This window comes from Epinephelus moara, chromosome 2, assembly GCF_006386435.1.
Source record: "Epinephelus moara isolate mb chromosome 2, YSFRI_EMoa_1.0, whole genome shotgun sequence".
Lineage (NCBI taxonomy): Eukaryota > Metazoa > Chordata > Actinopteri > Perciformes > Serranidae > Epinephelus > Epinephelus moara.
In genome coordinates, this window is record NC_065507.1 from 35,045,022 (window position 1) to 35,050,204 (window position 5,183).

A 5,183-nucleotide genomic window follows, 5' to 3' on the forward strand; every position below is an offset into this window, starting at 1 on the left:
CTGACCTACTGTATATGGTTCCGCGTCGCGGCATAATCTTTGGAGAGTGATGTGTTGAGGAATCTTTACGAATAATTACCGTGGCATTTAAAATCGCGGTTAATAGTGAAATCAAGTAATCGTGACATCCCTATTCCTTATGGGACTCGCTCCCTGAGCCTGGCACTGAGTTGGCCTTGAGTTTTGAGCAGCAGAAAGAATTACTGAGATTGCAGATGCAGTTAGAGACAGAGAAGGAGTTAGAATTGGAAAAATTACGACAGAAAGCAGAGTTTGATAAAGCGGTATCTTTGGAGCAATTACGGCAGCAAACAGAAAGAGCTAAGCTTGATTTGGAAGCTGTGAAGCTGAATTTGCTTAAGGAGGGAAAGTTATCTGACATATCAATGAATGAGGCTACTCGGACTGGTAATCACTCACAGGACATTTTGAGTAGTTTACGGTTGGTACTGAGGTTTAATGAGAAGGAGATTGAGACCTTTTTTACATTGTTTGAGCGAGTTGCAGACGCTAGGGGCTGGGACGATGCAGACCGCATGGTCTTGCTGCAGCACGTATTAACGGGACACACGCAGGAGGCTTTTTCCTCACTGTCAACAAAGGATAGCGGTGAGTATGTGAAGGTTAAAGCTGTGGTGTTGAAGACTTATGAACTGGTCCCTGAGGCTTATCGGCAGCGGTTTAGGAGCTAGAAAAGGGGGGACAAATCACACTTAGAGTTTGCCCGTGACTTGGTAACTCACTTCAACTGCTGGTGTTCAGCATCTGATGTGAAAGACTTGGATGGTTTGTGTAACTTGATGGTGCTTGAACAATTTAAAATTCGGTTCCGGAGCGAGTTGCAGTGTACTTAAGTCAACAGAAAGTGAAGACAGCTGCGGAGGCTGCTGCGTTGGCGAATGATTATTTGTTGACCCACAAAGGCGATGGTGGAGGTCCCCGCACTTATGCGCTTGGTGCTGACAGAGAGAATGACCCTGTGGGAGGGTTGCATATTTCTGAGCGTCCCGGTGGAAGTTTTGTTCCGGGGCAGAGGGGTGATTGTAGTGTCCGTGGGTCTGAAGATGTCTGTCATTTCTGTCATAGAAAGGGTCACTGGAAAAGGGACTGCGCTGCGCGTAAATCGCGGAAGAAGCATTACGGGGCGCATGTCAAGCCAGCTGCGTTAGCTGCACCTGTTTCCAGTATAGTAGTTGCTGACCAACCTAGTAACGAGTTGCCAACTGTCGTTTTGTCTAAGCCTGATTTGAGTTCATATTTGCCTTTCATTTCAGAGGGACATGTTTCTCTGATAGGGAGTGAGGAGAAGGTGCCGGTGGTTATATTGTGTGACACGGGGGCATTTGATACGTGTGCCGGTGCCGCGAGGCAGTAAGGGTCCAGATGAAAATGAGAGACTGTTTCCTGAGGTGTTCACGGCGTGTGCTGTGACGCGTGCCATTGCCAGTCAGGGTGAAGATTCTTCAGAGCACGTAAAACATGAGAATGGTGACACAGAGTTGTTTGCGTTGTCCCTGTCTAACATTCCCGTCTGTCTCACACAGTGAATTGGTGAGTGAGCAAAGAGCCGACCCCACGCTGAAAGAGCTGTTCCAGTCTGTGTTCCCGGCAGATGAGGTAAAAAAATCAGGCACATGGGTATCTCATTCAAAACGAGGTACTGGTGAGAAAGTGGGTGCCACATGGCGATGGTTTTATTGGCGATCCGATTTATCAGATTGTTGTGCCTTCCAAATTTCGTGATGTGGTGTTGCATCTCTCTCATGATGAGTCGGGGCACATGGGTGTGGGAAAAACGTACAATCATGTGCTCAGACATTTCTTTTGGCCTCGACTTAAGAAAAGTGTCGCTGCCTACATTAGAACATGCCATACCTGCCAGTTAACAGGTAAACCAAATCAGACAATAAAAGTGGCTCCTCTATGTCCCATTCCAGCTGTTAGCCAGCCAATTGAGCACCTTATCATTGATTGTGTAGGTCCTCTTCATCGTTCAAGGTCGGGTGTGATGTATTTGTTAACGGTAATGTGTCAAAGCACCAGGTATCCTGCTGCGTATCCGCTGCGTACGCTGACAGCGAAAGCAGTGGTGAGTGCTCTCAGTCAATTTATCTCCATCTTTGGTATTCCAAAGACCATTCAGAGTGACCAAGATTCAAATTTTTCCTCTCACTTGTTTGCGCAGGTTTTAGAACAGCTACTGGTAAAACATAACCAGTCCTCTGCATATCATGCACAGAGCCAAGGTGCGCTTGAGCGTTTCCACCAGAAGTTGAAGTTGTTGTTGCGTGCCTACTGTGTGCAAATGAATGCTGATTGGGAGGATGGTTTGCCGTGGTTACTGCTGGCTGCAAGAGAGGTAACACAGGAAAGTATAGGATTTAGTCCAAATGAGTTAGTTTTTGGTCATACTGTGCAAGAGCCGTTAGCTGCTCTGCAAGATAACTGGAGGGAGGCTGAGCCACCTAAAAATTTGATTGATTATGTAAACGGATTTAGACAGCGGCTGTACTCTGTTACAGAGTTAGCAAAGAAAAAATTGACTTCTGCACAAGCGAAAATGAAACGTCTGTATGATCGGCGAGCTGAGCAGCGTGTTTTCAGCCCTGGGGACCAAGTGTTGGCTTTGTTACCTATTGTTAGTTCACCGTTCCAAGCCAAGTTCATGGGTCCCTGTACAGTAGTGAAACAACTTTCAGATCAAAACTACCTCATTGCCACGCCTGAGCGTCGTAAGCATCACCAACTTTGTCACATAAATCTGTTGAAAGCATATCATCCCCGTGCGTCTCAGCAGCAAAGTGTGCGGTTGGATGTTGCGCATCCAGTGTTTGTTGGTTACACAGTTCCAGCGTGTAGTGAAGAGTCGTGTGAGGATGGTTTGCCTAATAATGACTCGGTGTTGTTAACAGGTAGGCTTAAAAATTCTGAGGTATTGGCTGATTTGAATAGTGTTGTGGGTCATTTGTCTGAGCCGCAGCGCATTGAGTTGATAGAGCTGATCGGTCAGTATCCGAGTTTGTTTGGAGATGTTCCGTCTCGTACTCACTTGGTGGAGCACGACATTGATGTCGGTGAGGCAAAGCCAATAAAACAGCGTTTTTACCGCGTCAACCCCGAGAAGCGTAAATTTTTGGACTCTGAGTTTGAGTATATGTTGGCAAATGTTATCGCTGAGCCATCGTCTTCAAGCTGGGCGTCACCTTGTTTGCTTGTGCCAAAATCAGATAACACTCCTCGGTTCTGCTCTGATTACAGAAAAGTTAACAGTGTTACGAAACCCAATTCATATCCTTTGCCTTGTATGGATGACTGCATCGACCAGGTTGGTGCTGCTAAGTTTATTAGCAAATTCGATCTTCTAAAAGGTTATTGGCAGGTTCCTTTGTCTCAAAGGGCATGGGAAATAGCAGCGTTTATCACTCCAACTGGGCTGTATTCTTATTCTGTCATGCCTTTTGGTTTGTGTAATGCGCCGGCAACCTTCCAGCATTTGATGAATAAAGTGGTTGGCAATTTGGAAGGTTGTGCAGTGTATTTAGATGACGTTGTGGTTTATTCAGATACTTGGTCTTGCCACATGCAGCGTGTGAAGGCGCTGTTCGACTGTTTGGCTGAGGCGTGTCTTACTGTTAACTGTAAGTGAGTGTGAGTTCGCTCGGGCGACAGTAACGTACCTTGGTCGGCAGGTGGGGCAGGGTGAAGTGTGTCCCCTGCGGGCAAAAGTGCAGGCAATTGTTGAGTATCTGCCACCCGCAACAAAAAAGGAGCTGATGAGGTTTCTGGGTTTGGTTGGGTACTACAGGGGCTTCTGTAGGAACTTTTCCACTGTTGTTGCACCTTTGACGGATTTGCTCAAAGCTAATGTGAAATATATTTGGTCTCCTTTGTGTCAAAAGGCTTTTGAGATTGTGAAGACGGTCCTCTGTAATGCTCCGGTCCTGGCTGCTGCTTGTATGGATAAGGCTTTCAAGCTCCAGGTTGATGCCAGTCATGTGGGCGCAGGTGGGGTACTGCTTCAGGTGGATGAATTTGGTGTCGACAGACCTGTGAGTTTTTTCTCCAGAAAGTTTAACAGGCATCAGTTAAACTATTCTGTGATCGAAAAAGAAGCATTAGCTTTGATTTGGTCTTTGCAACACTTTGAAGTGTATGTGGGTTCAGGGCCTGTGGTTGTTTATACAGACCACAATCCCTTGACCTTTTTGAACTCACTACGCTGTCCAAATCAGAGGCTTGTGAGATGGTCCTTGTTTCTCCAGTCTTACTCTTTGGAGATATGTCATATTAAAGGAAAAGACAACATAGTTGTGGATGCTCTGTCTAGAGCCCCATGCCAATAATTGTTTCATGTGTCTTCATTTTGTATGTTTCTGTCTCTCTCTTAAATCGCTTCAAGGTACCAGTAGCTAGGATGGGATATGAACTACAAGGTGACGGATGGACAGGTGAACAAGTGTTGAGGTGATTCTGTATTTTGAGTAGAATGTAATTTTTGGGATTGTAGTGTTAATTGAAATGCATTAGTGTATAACGAAATGGAGAAACAAAATGATGAGTAATTGTGTAAATTTTTTGCAGTTTATTTACAGGTTGTAGCGGTCCAGGGTTGGGACTAGGGATGTCACGATTACTTGATTTCACTATTAACCGCGATTTTAAATGCCACGGTAATTATTCGTAAAGATTCCTCAACACATCACTCTCCAAAGATTATGCCGCGACGCGGAACCATATACAGTAGGTCAGCGCAACTCGCACGTAACGAAAACAAAGTTACACAAGCGGCATCTCCGAGTGATGAAGTATGAATGAAGAAGACTTATTCCCCCCAAAAAAACGGATAAAGTCAGCCGTGTGGGATCATTTTGGCTATCGCAAAATGACCAAGGGGTCATTGTTGACGACGGCTTTCCAGTTTGTAAAACATGCCGCAAAAAAGTCGCGGCCAAAGGATCAAACAAGAGCAACATGATACAACACCTGCGGGACATCCACCCGGCTGTACATTCGCAAGTAAAGGTAAATGCACAGTAACTGGGTTAAAATACGTCAATCTCAATTTATCTAATGTAACACTGAATTAAAAAATTATATGTTAGCGTGTCATTTGCAATTAATGGCGTAGTGGTATAATACGAGTTGGGCTTACAGTGCAACGTGACAAGCTAAGGCACGTCTCA